Below are 17,481 nucleotides of genomic sequence, written 5' to 3'. Positions count from 1 at the left end.
TGGACAAACGTAAGCAACCCCCATGCCACTCAAGAAAGCTCCACTGGACTCAAATATGCAATAGGTGCCACAAAGAAGGCCTTTTTAATGCCTTCGCCATCATTCACCTAGATACTTCAAATCTGCAGGGCATGATGAGTCCTAAGGGCCAAATAGTTGAAAAGTAGCTTTTAATCTCAGAGCTTCTGTCTATAGTCTTTGAGAATTATTGGAGAAAAGGTGAGATCCCTGTGGGCTGGAGGCAGGCAAATGTAGTTCCCATCTTCAAAAGGGGTGGTGGTGGAGAAAACCCAGTTAACTACCAATTGGTGAGCTTGACGTTGATACCAGGAAAGTTCGTAGGACAGAGAATTAAAAAGACTCAAGATTCAGGTAGGTAGCCGTGTCGGTCTGATGCGGTTGAAATAAAAATAAAAGAATAAAAAATTGCCCAGTAACACCTTATAGACCAACTAAGTTTGTTCTGGTATAAGCTTTCATGTGCATTTTAGAAAAGGATGTTTTGATTAACAAAATCCAGCATGGCTTTCTCAAAAACAAGCCAGACAAATCTCATTTCTTTTTGTGATAGAGTTACAAGCTTGGTGGATCAGGGAAATGCTGTGAATCTAGTGTATCTTGATTTCAATAAGGCTTATGGCTAAGTCCCCCATGATATTCTTTCAGAGAAGCTGGTAAAATGTGGTAAGACAGCAAGATAACTGTGAGGTGGATTTGTAGCTGGTTGACTGACAGAACCTAAAGAGTACTCATTAATGGTTACTCACCATCCTGGAAAAAAGTAACAGGTGGGGTGCTGTAAGACATGTACCATTGTAAGACTGGAAGACTTGCACCACTTCTGTTCCTGTTGTTTCTTGACCTGTTTCATTGCTCGGAGCTCCCCAGTCAACCTGGGGGCTGCACAAGCTTCACAGGGCTGGTGCAATTGTGCTGGTGACCCATCATTCCATAGCAAAACTACAGCTACAACAGAAATGCATTCACTGGTTACTCGAAAATTCCCCAGATCATTCAGAAATCCATTGGATTTCCTAAGTCTTTCTTTCATTTGTTTGTTTGGATGACATAAATACAGAGTAATTTTAACCCCATCACCACCATCTGAACCATCTTCCTCCAACCTTGAAGCAAAGGTTAGAGTGTGTGCCCTGGCCTATGTAGCCTGGAGAAGAGGAGGTTAAGGGGTGATATGATAGCCATGTTCAAATATATAAAAGGATGTCACATAGAGGAGGGAGAAAGGTTGTTTTCTGCTGCTCCAGAGAAGCGGACACGGAGCAATGGATCCAAACTACAAGGAAGAAGATTCCACCTAAACATTAGGAAGAACTTACTGACAGTAAGAGCTGTTCGACAGTGGAATTTGCTGCCAAGGAGTGTGGTGGAGTCTCCTACTTTGGAGGTCTTTAAGCAGAGGCTTGACAACCATATGTCAGGAGTGCTCTGATGGTGTTTCCTGCTTGGCAGGGGGTTGGACTCGATGGCCCTTGTGGTCTCTTCCAACTCTATGATTCTATGCTTCTATGTATTGGAATGGTGACAAACTGAGACAGCCTCATGATTATCATGTAAACCATGGCGTCCTATGCTGGCTCTCTGAGGGCAATCTCAGAGGCTACCAGAACCAAGGCCTTTGGGTGGTCAAACAACACCTTGGATCTGAAGAAATTCAACAGTTTCCCTGAGATTATTGTATTTAGTACAATCTATCCCTTTGGGAGAACTTTTTGGCTTGGAGGGAAAAACATGTAAAACCTCCTCTCTTAAAACCTGGGAAATGCTTATTTCAGAACTATGAAATTGCCACAGTTTTATCTTAATGTGCACAGAGACCAAAACAACAACAACTCTTCACTATGCAATTAGAACTTGAACTGAACCAATTACGTGTTGTAATGGCATACAACAATTATGCATAATGACAGAATTATAATTTGTGATGATATCACAAAAGCTGTTATGCAACTTTCTGAATGAACGTTGACCATGGAATGAATATGTGTGCGTGTGCTATTTCAGTGTTTCAGCTAAAATAGGGAGTGTGGAAGAGTAAAACCTCATCTTACTATTCTGCATTATTAAAAAAAAAAAATGTGCAAAACAGGAAGAAACCATACCCTACAGCAATAAATGAAAAGATGCTCATCTCAGCATTGGAAACAACACGCATGGATTCTGATGCTCAATAATATTGGGACTAGGATTGTAATAACATTTTTCAAACTGCTAGAGGACCAATATTCTGGTCTGGTTAGTGATCCCTCTGTGATATGCACAAGCGTCCGCATATTACCCCTTTTTCAAAGATCTGTTCTCGCTGTCAGTTCACTGCCTGGTTAAGTTCAAAGTGTTACTATTGCTATATGAAGCCCTTAATGGCTTTGGATCACTTTGATCTGTGCACTTGCACTTCTACAAGTGCCACACAATTTCCATTTTGTATTTTCAAGGAGTTATTCTTTTTAGTGTTGCAGTTGTACAAATACTTTGAGACTCCCTTACTGTTAATATTAAGCAAGCACCATCACTGTACTCCTTTAGACACTTGCTGAAAACTTTTCTGCTTTGGAAGGTCTATTGAGATGCGTGACTCAGTTGCATCTATTCTTAAATTTGTTTCAGACATATTACTGTGTTTCATTGTCTTAAATGTTTTAAATCCTTTTAAAATATGTCTTTATTTTATTCCTAACTGTATTTTTTAACCACAGAAGTATTTGCTGCCCTTGACTACATAGGGGAAAAGGACAGGGTATCAATTTAATAAGAGTAGGCTTAATGTATTTCTCCCTGTGTTACACAAGAACACATATCACAATCTCGGATGCCATTTATGATACCACCCTAAAACCATGGCAGTCTCTTCTGGCAATGGTGCAACAGTTCTTGCCCCATCAATTCAAACACATCTGGAGGGCATAACATGTCTCAGTGATTCTTCCCAAAACTAAATTACATACAAGAGAGACAAAATAAAGGTTCTTCATTTAGGGGAGAAGCAGAGAATGAGAGATACCTTCCTTGGATGTAACACATGTGAGAAGATTCCAAGGATTGTGGTGGATCATCGCATGCTGAACATGAGTCAGCAGTGTGTGGGTGGTGCAGTTTTAGGCCTCATCAATGGAACCTTTGTTTCCAGATCCCATGATGTAAGAGTTTCACTTCATTCTGCATTAGTGTGTAGTCAGAAGACTCCAGTGCTGTATCCAGTTATGGGTACCACCCTTTAAGATGAGTATAGGCAAACTGTAACAGTTTCAAAGGAGGACAATGAAGATTGTCAGCAATATGGAAAACAGACCATATCAAAAGAAAGAAAAGAAAAGAAAAATGGGCAAGAGAAGAGAATACTAAGGCAGAACGTGTTATGGTAAGACCCTTCAAATACCTGAAGGGATGGCACATGGAGGAGGACAAAGACTTGCACTCTGTAGCCCCAGAGGTTATATGGGAGAGAAATTTCATTCATGTTGCATTTAGAGGAGAGCCTACCTAATTCATGGTTTTTGAAATCATATGTGCATAGATCAGGGTTAATTCTGCATCAAAATACATAAGTGGTAAAAACATACAAAAATGCATAATATTTGTTGGAACTGGTCGGTAAAAATGTGAATATTGTGGAAGACTCCATGTAGACATATGTATTGTAGGAGACATTCTCACTAAAATGCTGGCGGGGAATTGCCAACTGATGTGGAAATGTGAAGAACTGAATTTAAGACTGAGAAATGAGAAATGAGAAGTAGAAAGAAAACAGAATCGGCAGATTCACCCATTCCTAACCAGAGGGCAAGAAAATATAATTACAGATTTGTCCGGAACATTTAGAGAAACCTTTTGATGACAAGAGCCAGCCAACAGTGGTGTCAAATACTTGGTGTGGCATGGGGAGGGAGATGCTGTATCTCAGTGGAGGTCTTCGAGAAGCTAGCAGCCATCTATTGAAGATATCACAGTTCTGAATTTCCTTCATACAATGGGGATGGATTTGATGGCCTATGGCACCTTAGAACGGGTTAATTCTAAGATGAATGGGAAAGTTCATCTTTATCCGAAACCTGCAGAATGCACAATGATTGGATCCGATCCCTCACACTGGAATGTGCATCACGATCTGGAAGTTCAGTTCTGCAAAGCAATTGGAGGTGAAGATGAAAGTGTAGCTATTGATTTCCTGCTGCATTTCTTTCTTTTGCTACACTAGATAGCGCTCATCGAAAGTGACTTTCCAAGAATTACTTTTTATAACACTTCACTTATTTGGTGAATCCTACCAAATGATTTCTTTTGAAGTTCATCACCCACTCAATATTTTTCAAAGCCAAGGAAACTATTTTTCAGGATTCTTGTTTCTTGGAATACCCTGTTATAAAGGACAGTGTGAAAAATACACATTTCTAAATGGAGGGTTAATGTCTTTCATAAGCCATCTCCCAGTGTTCAGCCTGAGCACAAGAGCACAGAATGTGTGAAGGGGGTTCTGTGATATGTATGCAACTCTGCCCCCAAATGTAGACATGTTAGGGGGTGGGGTCCAGATGTCAGCAGACTATAGTTCACCCCAATCTTTCACCCAATTTACAGGTACTTGGTGGGAAGGCTACCGAATCATTTCCCTAACTCATTAGATATATTTTTTTCCCCAAAATGTGGTGCTATATTTTTCCTTTAGAGTTTTTTTAAAAAATTCTTTGATGTGATATTCTAGGTTTTTTTTATTTCATCATTTGGTTGTGTGAATGTATGAGTAGACGATAGATAGATAGATAGATAGATAGATAGATAGATAGATAGATAGATGATAGATAATTTACTTTTCTGTAAATATTCACTTAGGCCACATTTTCACCATACATTTAAAGTGCTTTCCCAGTCAGAGCTGTGATTTCCAGAGTGGTTTACCAATCAATCTCTCTCAAAGGCGACGCTGGAAATTGTACCTCCGTGAGAGGAATAGGGGTTTCCTAACAACTCTCAGTACCCTTAACAAACTGAAGCTCCCAGGTTTCTTTGGGGAAAGCCATAACTGTTTAAAGTGGTATCATAGTGAATGTGGCCTTAGAGACTGTTCCAGTATCAAGTGGTACATAAATATATGAAACAATAACAACACTCTTAGAAGCCTCCTTGTGACTGGAAACTTTAATAATCCAGGGTTCCTGATTTTGGGCAGGAGGGGTTGTTTCTAAGTGAATTCAACCAAATGCAGTGAGAAGCTCCAATCAAATCTTCAAGCTAAATATGCAAAGGTTAGGAGTGGAGGGTGCAGGGCTAGCATCAGTGGGAATATTGGGTAGGCAATGCCCAGTGCATGCGCCTCTGACCCCAGCACACTTTTTGCCCTTGCATGTTTAGGCTGAATTTCCAAAAAAGAGTTTTAGAGATGGAATGTCAAGAGGTACTGTTCCATTTCTGATTGTGGCCTTCCTGTGTCTTATGATCATCAGAAACAACAGATGCCAAGTCTGGCTTCTGGAGTCCCGAATATACAGAGTGCTCTACACTTCAGGTATTGAGCTGCGACTCCTTGAGGTTTTCCCATTCACTTTTATTGAGAGGAGGCTTTGGTACATTATTTCCCTGAGGCTCTTCAGCCAATACACATAGATAAGCCTCTATTCTTTGCTACACAATACGGGCTTTGCTAATCCTCTCTTTTACTACCCTGACGGCCCAGCTGTGCTCTTGCTTTAGGAAAGTTGAATTGATCTCTTGGGCTCCTCTCTCCCCATAAATATCAAAGTGGAGTTCTCTCGGGCATTCTCTCCTCCTTACTAGTTGCTGTCCCCTCAACTGCCCGTGTTTCTCACTCCTTCATGTTGTGGTGGGAAGATGGGATAAGCATGCTGTGAGGAGGGTATGGTCAGGGAAGCAAGGGGTACTTGCCTCTCCCTCTCCTTATTACTAGTCTCTGATTCTTTCTCCCCTAGTGGAGGCTCCCCGAAGCCCACTGGACCACGTCCTGGGATTGTCATCTCACCATTCTGTGCCCCGCTGGCTCATCCTACTCCTGACACACGGGATAGTTTCACTGTCTTCAGTCCCATGCCATCAAAGCAAGAGTCGTCATCTGAGTGATGAGTCCAGCAGAAGAGCTGGACTAGTCTGGTCTGTAGTTGTCTCAGCAGAATAACTAAATTACACAGCCCTTAAGAGAATATATGCAGCATGGCTCCTAGGCCAAGTTCAATGATGTAGCATCTCCATATTTTAGTTTAGAAGATTATTCACAAAACAAATTTCCCCTAATGTCAATCCCTAGATGTAAGATGTAGCCACATCCAGTTGGACCAACCAGAGTCCCAAGAGCTAATCCAAGACTGAATGAGGCAACAAAGGCAAACATTACATATCACCTTCCAACTTTAATTGTTATGAAACTCACCATCCAAAGTTTTATTTGGATATTTGTTTCCACTACTGGAGACAACTTCTGTTCCAGCCCTGTGTAAATCCCATCAGATTCTTCCTAGCAATAATGAGTGAAGGACTGCATTCTGTGCTTCCTAACTTACAATTCCCCATCATCCCCAGGATGTGTAAATTTGCCACTTCTCATCCATCTCAAAAAGGCAAAAGAAGTTTCCTTGCATCAGTGAGGTTTTGACAATCTCCTGTGGCAAAGCACTCAACATTAACAAAATATGTCAAATGAAACACTTCAGGATTGAAATAGCGCATCTCTGATACTAAGTAAGCTCACCCATAAATAAGGTTGTTTCAACTCTTGGCTTGCAAAATACATGATCTCCCCTCCCAACAGGTTGCTGCTTTTGATGGTAGAAAATTGATTGCACATTTTCAAGGGGCTGGGAATTGTGAAAAGTGTCCAACTTGAGTGTCCATCATCATTAATCTGTTTTGTCAAGAAAACTATAGCAACTGTTGTAAGATGAACTGCTCAGTTCTTGCACAACTGCTTTGTGAGCTGGACCTGAAATGTATTCCATTCTGACTCTTGACCTGATAATCCACAAAGGACCCTTCATCACATTATATGTTTATTTTACAGAAGTGATCACCATGCAGGAAGAAGAGTGTGGGCTGGATTTCCTAACACTGGTAAGTTAGCTGTAGTTCAAGTGATATAGTCCCACAGTATAGGAAAAAGATCTCATGTTTAGTAAGTTAAAAAATGGTTTACTTACAAACTCTCCCAAGTTCAGGTTCTTGTGTTTCAGAAAGTTTCATAGGCAATAAAACTTGGCTTAGTTAAAAAGTGGTGTCAGTTTCTAGATTATTTGTAAAGGAACTCAAGAGTGTCTGTGAGAGCAATGCAGTCTGAGCTGGAACAACCACCTCCAAACATTGAGCTTCTCAGGTAGACTGAGAGAGGAACCATTTCCTCCTAAGGTAAGGGAAGTGGACATAGCTAAGCCTGGCAGGACAGCTTACTCTATGGTATTAACCTCTTCATGAATTAAATAGACTCAAGCATGTTGGTTATGTGAGGCTATTTATCCCACAAATACTAGATGGATCTACATTCTGATTGCTTCCTACGTGTCAAGGCGCTACAGTGGAAACAATCTCTTTTCCTTCTGCTGCAGCAAAAGTGCTACCCTTGTCTAGTCACAGGGCTGGCCATGGCTCATACCTACAAAAAGAAGGTGGGAGGCTATCTAGATGACTTCCAGTGAATGGTCAGAGAGTACCAGCTCTTGCGGCGTTATTGACGACAAGCAGGTGTGGACAGCCTTAGTGCTCTGGCAAAGAATGACAAGGTTTTCCTGGGAGTTGCTCTCTGCCTTTTAAAGAAAATGGATATAAGTTTTATTAATTTGCAGCATGGGTGATGATCTTCTAGCAGCTAAGCCCCTTTTCAAGGTCCAGTGTACTTCCACCTGCTCTGTCAGCCAAAACTTCTGATAGAAACCCCTGAGGGGAAAGAGCAAATCTTCTCTGTAGGGTTTAATTGTTGGTTATAGGTTACGGGAAGGACAGTTGTAATCTTTTGAAGCTAGCAGTTAAGTATCATGGAAGGGAGCTGCCTTTGACTCAAAAGGGCACACTGCAATTACAAGGAGCCAAGTGCTCACGTTAGTATCTTAGAGGAAAACGGATCGTCCGTGGCTCAGAACACGATTAGTTCTTCTCAAGATCCATTCGAATACTGAGTTTCCCCCTCTCTCCTGCCTTCTCATCTTGTCATTTTGAGATTTGGACAGCTTCATTTTCTTAAAGAGTGGAGCGAATTTATATTCTTCCCGTTTGATATTCAAAGCAGATGAATAATTAAATTAACCCTGTTGCTTTTTGATCAGAGTCAATGTCAAACCACTCATTTCGCATGGCTTTGGGGAGCCACCCTGTAGCAACGCTAAGCTCAGAGTTAAGCCAACTGTTTCTTTGCCTCCTTTTCTTTCGACGTGGAGAGGTCCAACTCCCATCTGCTGGGAGAAGGCCAGTGGTGAATATGAAACAAAACCAGAATCCAAAAGCTTCAGAGTACAGATTAAATTCCATCCAAGGATCTTGGGCTTCAGAACTAAATCCTGTAATCCTCTTTTGATAGAGCTAAGTGCCATTATCCTCAAATTGCAGATGGGACCAATATGAAGCTTTACGGAACCAACGGGGATGCTCTTGTCCTCAAAGTGAACCACCAGCCCAGAAACAAAAACCCAGAGCATTGTGGGTGAATGTGGATGACCATTTATCAAGTGGCAACTTCTCACCATGTACCCATATCGCAGGCCAGCACAACTTGTGACCTGCCAAGCTGAACACAACCCGCCAGCTGTGTATTGTGGCATGCCAACTGCTTTCCAAGCTCTCCTGTTTCCACTGCCAGATAGGCTGCGAAACCAAAGAGATTTATCAATGGATTTCAGTGTGTGGCTGGTGGACTGCATTCAGCTTCTTAATGTGCTTTGATGGTTCACATCTGCAATTTAAGGATAATGATGCTGTTCCAAGGCATTATATTGTCGGTATTCACCTTTTCACACCCCTCGCCAGGACTTGGTGGCAAAGCTTCAGACTGGGCACAGACTGGGACATAGCTATGGGCAAGAAAACTCAAATCCATACTCAATTCATCTCCTTCATCTCCCCACTGTTGAAAGCTGCCCATGCTGGATTCTGAAATGCAGTGGACAGAATACATCTACTCAGCAGTAGCAGGACAGGAACCCTAGTACTTATTTTAGACCTGGCCATTTGAGAACCTTCCTGTTGCTTGTCTATTATGGTAGCTGATGTTGCCCTCATGCATTCCAAGAGGACTCTGGAGCCTCAGCACACACAGTCCTAGGTGAGCTCAGTTGACCAAGTCCAAGCCTAGTTTCATGCAGATGTACAAGGAGGACACATGCAATATGCTATGCATGAGGCTGTTGCTGAAGAATAATAGAATCTTAAAGTTGGAAGGGACCCTGAGGATCATCGATTCCACACCCCTGCAATGCAGGAATATGCAACTGTCCCATATCGAACCTGAAACCTTGGCATTATCAGCACCATGCTGTAACCAACTGAGCTATCCAGGCCTGGAAATGACATTTAGTACAAAATACAGCAATGTACATGGAAATCCAAACAACATTTGGAGCAGGCTGAAGGGGGTGGGTGGGTTGGATTGGGCAGGGATGTCCAACTTCCCAGTGCAGCTAGTCTCCACTGGCCTCCACTGGTCACTGACTGGGGCTTGGATTGTAACATCTAACTGGGACCAGGCTTATGGATCAATTAAAGTCCCTCTTTAAATAGCTGCTTTGGCTTCTGATACATTTCTATACTTGATTCAGGATGCTAGCATTAACCCTGAAAACCATAAGGTTCCCACTTTTCCAAGGTCAAGATCAGGGAAGTGTTGAGTTTCCAGATGTTGCTGCTATCACAACTCCCATCACCCCTGTCACTTGGCCAGGCTGGTTAGGGGTTATTGGAGTTGGAGTCCAACAACAGCTGGTGGGCAACTGGCTCCCCATTCCTGCCTTCAGTGAACTGCCTTGCTTGGAGATCACTAACTCCGGCCTTTCTTCACATCCTTCCAGCTTGTGAACCAGGCTTGGACTCTCTTGGTGTTGCCACCCTGACTTCAGAATTTTCTGCCTCAGGATGCTTGTATGGCCCTAAAACACACAGACACACAGACACACAGACACACACACACACACAGAGAGAGAGAGAGAGAGAGAGAGAGAGAGAGAGAGAGAGAGAGAGAGATGCTTTAAAATGCTGAGTTTCCTATTTTTGTAATCTGGACTTTTATCGCTCTGCTGCTACTGTTTGTAACCCCTTTCCTGTTTAAATACTCATTCTCTCATTCTTCCTTTTACATTTAGTGCAGTTTTGATTTAAACTTGTCAGCTGCTCTGAAGGGTGTGATAAATATCTCTAAAATAAATATACTCCAAAGAAGAAGTCAGGGATGACATAATCAATCTACTTCCAGTCACATGGTTTTCTACCCAAAATTTCCTTCTGTTTCCACATTACTCAGCATATCCTTAAGTATGGATTTTTAATACATATTTAAATGCACATTTTCTCAAAATGCGCTTGAAAACTGCATTGCAATATTTGGAGAAGCATGAAATCTGGTGGATGGCTAAACTGTATTCTGCACATTAATCCAAGAGGATTTATTTATTTATTGTATTTATATATCACCCTTCATCATAAGATTTCAGGGCGGTTCACAGAATAAAAAATACAGAATAGAATCAAGTAAATAATTAAATCGAAACAGCAAAACAACAACCCCTCCTTCCCGCAGACACATTTAAAAGGCTGTAGAATATTAATCAGCCAAAGGATTGGTTGAAGAGGAATGTTTTCACCTGGTACCTAAAATTATATACTGAGAGAGCCAGTGTGGTGTAGTGGTTTAAGAGCGATGGACTTGTAATCTGGTGAACCGGGTTCGCGTCTCCGCTCCTCCACATGCAGCTGGGTGACCTTGGGCTAGTCACACTTCTCTGAAGTCTCTCAGCCTCACTCACCTCACAGAGTGTTTGTGGTGGGGGAGGAAGGGAAAGGAGAATGTTAGCCGCATTGAAACTCCTTAGGGTAGTGATACAGTGGGATATCAAATCCAAACTCTTCTTCTTCTATAATGAAGGTGCCGGATGAACTTCCCTGGAGAAATCATTCCACCTTAGCCACCATTCCCGTGTTGCCACCCTCTGGAGCTCATGTGGAGGAGGCACACATAGAGGGGCTTACAGCATACTTAAAACATCCCTATAAAATACAAAGTAATGGAATTGAAAGCAATAGATAAACTACAATAAGAGACATTTGGAACCAGCATTGAAATGTCACTTGTCGTGATAACAGCGCAGTGGTCAGCACCATCTGCACCTTAGTTTTCAAAGGCCTGCTGTGATTGGGAAGGTCTTTGCCTGCTGGTGGAAAGGTAGAAAGGAGAGAGCCAATCTAACCTCTCTTGGGAGGGAATTCGGCAATATGGGAGCAGCCACAGAAAAGGATCTCTCACGTCACACCACCATCTGCGCCTCTGATGTTGATGGGAACAAGAGTTAGGTGCTCACCTGAGGATCTTGGCACTTGGGCAGGTTCATAAGAATCTGCCAAGATCAGGTTTGCAAAGATCTAGCAACAGCTGCTGTCGGTGCTTCCATGTACAACTCGTTCTACTCAGTGACAGCAACTAATAGGAATGTACACGGATCCTCCCAATATTCAATTAAACAGCGACTGGTAGCCAACTTGTTTTGGAAAACAAAACTCAAGCATAGCTTTTATCCAAACAACCACTTGCTGTAAGCCGTGATCTATGTTCTGTAAATGCATATTCAAAAAGCCCAGCCATGGCACTGTGATGTGGAGGCAAGTAGCAGAACCTAATGAATAAAATTGTGACTATTATGCTGATAGCATCTCTATTTCTAATTAAGTACTAATTACCCTCAAAGCTTTTGACTTTTGTTATTCATTTCAGTGTACAATGCTTTATGCCCTTTAATGTTATTTTATTATCAATCTTGTTAATCTCCTCGAAGAAATCCGTATTGAGTCTCATACATCACTGACCATCTTTATTTAGAATGCATTTTTTGGGTGAGGCTTTTTAAAATGTGTATTCCTCACCTCACAAAAATGAAATAATTTGAAATCAGTCGTTGCTTGTAGCTCTGGTTCATCCCATTGAGGAGAATTTATAATCGTTTTAATCCTCTGGAAGAAAATAAAGATAATGAAAGGAAAAATTAAATTCCCTTTAATAAGAGAAAGACCACAAAGAGAATGGGGGAGAGGGCAGGATAGCAGGTGAAATTCATTTCTTAATAAGCTCAAAGTGCTGCACTGTGGAATAGCCCAAATTATACTGATGCACCAAGGAATACATTTTCTATTATTTTATTTTAAAGTGTCCTTGGTGATAGTGGCTGTATACAGAGGCCCTATGTCTAAACACACTGGCCCCAATCCAAGGATACCTGTGTGGATTCCATATGGCAAACACTATGTGGAGGGAAACCATTTTAAACTATGTTAAACTAGGTAACTGTCTCCCACCAGAGGCAGTGATGGCTACCAACTTGCATGCCTTTAAAAGAAGGCTGGACAAAGTCAAGGAGAAGAATGCTATCAATCTTCTCTCTTTCTTCTTTGGCAATCACTCATAGCTGAGTAAGATGGTCTTCCATAAACACGGTTTTAACAATGAGTCCGTAAGTGACTGTGGAGGCCAATTCTGGATCCACACGTCCTTCCACAGTGCAGACATTGGTTTCCGGGCAGGAGTTGATCACTGTGAGGGTTTGCCAAGTGTGCCTTCCTATTAGCACGTTTCTCCCTTTCGTCCTGAGTTCAAGTGTCTTCAAAGCCCATGACACCTTTGGTAAACGCTGTTCTCCAATTGGAGCACTTGCAGGCAAATGTTTCCCAGTTGTTGGTGTTTATACTACATTTTTAAAGATTTGCCTTGAGACAGTCTTTAAACTTCTTTTGTTGACCACCAGCATTATGCTTTCCATTTTTAAGTTCAGAATAGAGTAGTTGCTTTGGAAGACGATCATCAATGGCGTAACATTGGAAAATGTCGATCACTTCTCCTACCTGGGCAGTTATCTTTCCACAAGGGCTATCAGTAGCAACAAACCAGCATGGGAAGCACAGAGGCAGTTGCTTCAGACACAAAGCTCCCAGGGGTGCAAATTTTCAACACCCGGTGCTGCCTCAATACAGCTGCATGCTTCCATTGCTGGGCTCCATTGAAAATGGTTTCTCCATGCGAACCAGGAAGTGACCCCTCCAGACAATGGAATGACAGTTGGGATTAAGGTCATATTGAATCCCAACCCTGTCTTCGGCAGCATTAGGTCCCTCTCTCCCAGTTTGGTGTTATCTGCAAATTTTGTGAGCATCCCCTCACCTTACATAACAAGACATATTTACAGTGTCACACAAATGGATGTAAACTAGCAAACCCAGGTTGATGTCATTTCCGTAGTGCAAGGGGCAGGGGGACTTCCTTTTATTGTATCTATATTGGAAAAAGGTATTAAATTAAAAATCAGCTAACCATGTACAAGAGAAAGCTCCTTATTTGCCTTAGGTCTGATCCTGCCTGCATGGTGCTGGGTGCCCTAAGTTCAAATCAGCATGAACAGTATGTGATGGTACTCAGCACCTGCCCTCAAGGGCCTTAGCACACTTGCCAAATCCACTACCCATCTCGTTCCTTAGCTAACCTAATTAAATCGTTTATTTGATTCAAAACACAGCAAAGCCTGAAAAACCTGCCTCTGCCCTGAGCGCTAAACCAATGCTGGAAACAAGTGCTGGTTTACACAAAGCTTCCTAATTTGCAGCATAATATCTTCCTGTTAGTGCAGTCTGCAATGCGCTGCTTGAGTGGTCGCTCTGAAGGTCTCACACAGCGATGACAGGGAATGTGAGAGCCCCTCAATTCAACCTTGTTATTTGGGGTTGGCATGCAGTGCAAACACCACCCTCCACCTGGTACTTGCAGTTCGTATTTTGCGTGGTAGTGCCAGGTAGGCAGATAATATCAGATATCACAATTAACAATGTTTTTTTTAAAAAAAAGAAAAGAAACAAAACCAAACCCTACTACAAAATAAATCATTCAGCTTCATGAGATTAATAGCAGGCACAAATAAGACAGGCAGCAGAAATGAAAATAAAATATCACTGTTTACTTTAGGCCTCCCTAAAAACCTGGGCAAATGGTGGGTGGGGCTGTGTGAGTAAGAAGGCAACTAAGCTGTCAGCAGGTCCCATGGAACAAACTAAGCAGGCCCCAAGCAGAAATGGGTGAATTTGTCAACTTTAGTTTCTCTCTGTTTGTCATTGTTTCAGTCTTAAGCGCAGTTCCCACATTTCCATGTCAGTGTGTGTGTTTTTTAAGTCCTCGTGAAAATTCAAAAGCATTTCACTACAAATTTCAATTGAGGTTTTGTGTGCAATTTCATATGCCTTACATACTCAACATTGCAAAGTAATTTTCCTAACGTAAAGCATCATTTTAAGTTATTTTCATGAATAAATGCACACATGCACACTTTATCTGAGAAACCTACTTTGACCCAGCTTCTACTCTCTAGGTACTCAGTAAAGGAGCAATACAGGTGTCTGACCCATACCTTGCATTGGACAATCAGGACAGAACAGAGATTCTGTTGATGTCCTTGCAATTTCCCCCATTGTAGTAATAATAATATGATTTTACATTGTTGCTGATTTATTATCTTGTTGTAAGCCACTTTGTGGATCTTATGTGTGGGAGTGGAGAATTTCCCTCCTCCCTTGAATGAATTGAAATGTAAGCCGAGCAAGGAAGCATCAGACATGCTTTCTTAAACCATGCAATGATAAAAGTACTAGATAACTATTCATTTTAGGGCAGGTTGTCAACAGCAGGTCAGCAGTGAACGCTGGGGACAATACTGCCCTTGACTTCTGGAGAGAAGAAAGCAAGGCGAGGCTTACCTGGTGATTCCCAAACAATAGCAAGAATGACAACAAAATTATACATTAAGTCAATGTTTGGGGAGTCGTCATAATTAGGCATACCCTACCATTAGCTCCATCCACTCCACCAGTTTTTCCTCACCCACTAAGTAATTTCACCTGAGTAATTCCTTCCACTGATCTCTACCACAAGCCCCGGAGACAGAGCAATGCATTATCTATCCATCTTGGCTAATTATACATTCCCTTTGGTGGAAGCTTCTGAATGCCCTATAGCTCACATATTTAATTCGAAGCTGCTATGCAGCATGACGTCTCTAAAGGGTCAGCTCAGACAACTAGCTCAAATGATGGCATCCACCATTACTGTACAGCTGCTGTGAGAAAAGAGCTTCATCCATACTGACGTCCAGCTCCCTTGGCCTGTCAGTCCACTTCCCCCAGCATGTTGGTCAAGGTTCAGCGCTGAATGTGGTTTGCAATGGCACACCAACTTGCACACCAATCTGACAACTTCCAGTCCTCTGTCACATGGAATCGCCCATGGTAAGCAGGAGATCAGAGGCAGGACAAAGAGCTTTCTATTGTACCCTGAAAGAGTTTAATCTGTGAGGCATTGTTCCTCTTTATCTAGTCTTGAAACGTATCAAGATGCCAGATGGATGGATTGGGTTCGGAACAACTGTCTGTTTAGTATTGTCCAAGACTGGTGATTATTGAAAGACTTTGGATATAGGAGCTTAGAATGAAACTATTAATCATGAATCATCCCAGTTCCACAAGCGGTAAATTTCTCATATGGATACAGAGCCCACAAGAATGACGATAGGGGTGACAAGGGAGACACTGGAACACTGCACATTCCAAATAAATGTCCAGGTCTTATATGAAGGGAGGAATTGCCCCAATGTGGAGAATATTCTGTGCTTGCATTCTGACCTCCAGGGAAGCAGGCACATCTCCCTTCTTCACAGAAGAAGCAAAAGTCATTTATTTCTTCTGTCACCACTTCAGAGTTGCAGCAGTCAGTGGCGCAGGGTGGTGGCGCTTGCCTGACCTCCCTTTGCCAGAGTCTTGGCAGCTTGCTGGGAGGGAGAGTGGTTGTGAGGGGCAAGATAGCTGTGAGGTCAGTGTGGTTCAATTGCAGGTGAAGGAGTGCCAGACCGGTTCCTGTTTGCATTGTGTTGCCCTCGCCACCACTTTGCCCTTTTCCATCCCAGTAAATTGCACCCCCCCCCCCGTCAGCCAACCATTCTGTGCAACCCAGGCACAATGCCAATGAGGTATTTGCTCACCCCACATTGTACTTTGGGGTTGAGAGGAACTTTCTCCATACTTTTGTCAATCAGTCAATCTCTTTTACTGGCATAGAAAAAGTGCATAGTATACCTGGATCAGAACACAACACAGTTAATGAAACATAGTGGGAGATACTTTAGGATAAAACTGTCCATACTTGTAGTAGATGATCCATCACATACATTCCCCTAAGGGAGACTGGCACAGATGTTTATTTGTTAGAACTTATACCTGAGCTTTCCAGACAAAGAGGTTGGATCCAGCTAAATTCTACCGAGAGTAGGGTAAAGGTAAAGGTAAAGGACTCCTGACAGTTAAGTCCAGTCATGAACAACTCTGGGGTTGCAGTGCTCATCTTGCTTTACTGGCCGAGGGAGCCGACGTTTGTCTGCAGACAGTTATTCCGGGTCATGTGGCCAGCATGACTAAGCTGCTTCTGGCGAAACCAGAGCCGTGCATGGAAACGCCGTTTACCTTCTCGCCGGAGCAGTATCTATTTATCTACTTGCCCTTTGATGTGCTTTTGAACTGCTAGGTTGGCAGGAGCTGGGACTAAACAATGGGAGCTCACCCTGTTGCAGGGATTCGAACTGCTGACCTTCCAATTGTCAAGCCCAAGGCTCAGTAGTTCACACCACAGTGCCACCTGCGTCCCTGAGAGTAGGGTAGACCCATTTAAATTAATGGACGTTAAATTTGTAATGCCCATTAATTTCAATGGGTCTACTCTCAGTATGACTAACTTTGGACGCAACCCAAGGCATCTAAGTATAGATTCTGAAAACACTGTCTACTTGTAGTCATTTGGAACACTCTAGTATATTTTCTTTAGTAACCATTTGCGTAAGTCAGTGTAACTCCATTTAATAAATCTGCAACATATTGCATCAACAAAAAAATTGGCCCACCATGCCCAAAGTACAGCTGGAAGTGGATAAGGCTGTTGAAAAATCCATTAATTAAAAAGGAAGCACAACTCTTTGCTACTTTTTAATGAATTTTTAAATATAAATTCTGACGATTCTGAATGTTAGCATAAAATGTAATCTGTTCTAACTCACATAGTTCAGTGAAGCTGGAATTCATTTGATTAATTCACTTCAGCTTCCCTTAATTCATTTAGTTTGCTTGTTTATCAAAGTGGAAGCCAACTCAATGTATCAAATGAAGGTGAATAGAACCACCTTGAATGGCTATGTGAAAGAAGCAAATTAAATGAAATCCAGCAAAGCAGGCTTAACAGATTGCTAAGTACTGATCAGC

The 17,481-nt window shown here is 42.1% G+C and overlaps 1 long non-coding RNA gene across 1 annotated transcript in view; it reads right to left on the bottom strand.

The window, feature by feature from the left end:
• Positions 1-6,354: 6,354 nt before the first annotated feature.
• The window catches only part of LOC308569775, a 28,005-nt gene continuing 16,878 nt past the window's right edge, over positions 6,355-17,481 (bottom strand). The window contains exons 3-4 of the long non-coding RNA XR_014000840.1: positions 10,804-10,958; positions 6,355-10,085 (exon numbers count right to left, since the gene is read on the bottom strand). This is a non-coding gene — a long non-coding RNA (uncharacterized lncRNA). The remainder of the gene's footprint in view (positions 10,086-10,803; positions 10,959-17,481) is intronic.

The sequence above is a fragment of the Podarcis bocagei genome (genome assembly GCF_964188305.1).
Source record: "Podarcis bocagei genome assembly, chromosome: 12".
Classification (NCBI taxonomy): Eukaryota; Metazoa; Chordata; class Lepidosauria; order Squamata; family Lacertidae; genus Podarcis; species Podarcis bocagei.
This window is presented reverse-complemented; position numbering and strand designations above follow the sequence as displayed.